The 1,606-nt window shown below is 42.7% G+C and overlaps 1 protein-coding gene across 3 annotated transcripts in view; it reads right to left on the reverse strand.

The window, feature by feature from the left end:
* tbc1d22a (TBC1 domain family, member 22a) overlaps positions 1–1,606 on the reverse strand; it is a 119,166-nt gene that overhangs the window by 79,192 nt on the left and 38,368 nt on the right. The window lies entirely within an intron of this gene.

Consider the following 1,606-nt stretch of genomic DNA (forward strand, 5'->3'; position numbering starts at 1 on the left):
GGGGGGTGGCTGAGACAAACAAGTTAATGAAATGACGCACAGGTGATTTTTAGGTGGCGGTGCAGCAAAACCATATAAAAAAAATATTTTTTTTTAAAAAGGGGTGGGGGGGAGAGACACCTTTTGGAGTCAGTTGCATAACAATATATGAGGAGCACGCTGCTTGGATGTTTGGATGCACACTGTTGATTTTCATTCGGCAAACAAAGTGGGGGGAGCTGGTGTGAGGGGGACGAGAGGGAGGGAGGAGGCAAGGGGAGAAATACAAAGAAGATATACAGTAGTAGTACACACTGTACATTAGATAGTAGGTAAAAAAAGCCTCAACCTCGTCTGATCTTATTTTTTCCCTCCTTACCTCCCTGGTTACAGCCCCGAGCTGCATCCTATATGAGACACTGGGCTACAGGAGGTGGCATTGCCTCGGGCGTTCTGAGTGAATATGTATTAATGTGCCTGTACATAAGTATGAGTTTCCGCACAGTGATATGCTAGTATGCCCCCCCTCATTTCACGTTTTATTATGCGTATACATATGCATATATTGGTGCATATGCTTCCGGGAGTGTGTATGTATGCATGTGTTCTTGCCCACACCTGTGTGTAGGTGTGTACACGGAGCAGTCCAGAGCACTGGCTACCTCATTAGCCTGCACCTCATTATGGGATTTTCCTATCGGTGTTTTCAGTTCTCTGCCTCTCAGGCCAGTGGTTCTGTGTATGACAGAACCTCCCAGAAGCACTCTAATTCTAAAGATCAGCTTAACCCCATAGATATGAATGGCATCCAGTTAATTTCTGTGTTAAGTTGCGCTGGGAAGCTGCTCTGATAGTCCCTCAGGCCTGCTGAGTCAACTTCCAACACACGCACCTTAGTATACTTATTACAATAGAAACATAAGTGACCACATTTACATTTTAAGTATTTCAGTAGCACCATTCTCCAAAGCAACTTAAAATGAGCTCATAGTTAGGGATTCTACAAACGTGTGCCTTGCTGTATGTTTTTCTAATGTGCCCTAACTACCACTGATGGTTATTGTTTTATCAAACACAATGCTGAAGAGGTCATTAAGACAATTCTTATATCCCCCACAACACAGTACCCAACTGGAACAGGAAATTCTTTGTTCAGTGGTACTAACAGAACAGAACAAAGAGGTATCAGAATGCTAACCATGCAGCGTGAAAGTTTGTGTGATCACATGCATTACTGTAGGTATGATTTAATGGTTCTTTATGTTCTTAGTTTGTGCTTCTTTTTGTTTGTGTGTGTGTGAGTGCGTGTGTGTGTGTGTGTGTGCACCCATGCCAGACCATGCAGTGTGGTAAAGCAAGAGTTTTCCCCTTTCAAACTCCTAGGCAGACAGAAAAAACACAAAAAAATTTAAAGATTTGACTGAGTTGTATGATTATATTAATATGACACTTCACGGATATCATTAACACACCACTTTCTGTCAATTATTCTGTTTTTTTCAACTGTCAATTACTATGATTTAAGTGACTGGTTGATGCTACTACCCATATCTGCCCAAAAGTAGAGGGGATAATCCTGCCAGGTGAGGTGGTGTGTGTGCAACAAGGGGGGTGGGGCGTGAGGGTT

The sequence above is a fragment of the Seriola lalandi genome, unplaced genomic scaffold (assembly GCF_002814215.2).
Source record: "Seriola lalandi dorsalis isolate HSWRI2012SDOR001 ecotype SW California unplaced genomic scaffold, Sedor1 jcf7180002054688, whole genome shotgun sequence".
NCBI classification, from domain to species: Eukaryota; Metazoa; Chordata; class Actinopteri; order Carangiformes; family Carangidae; genus Seriola; species Seriola lalandi.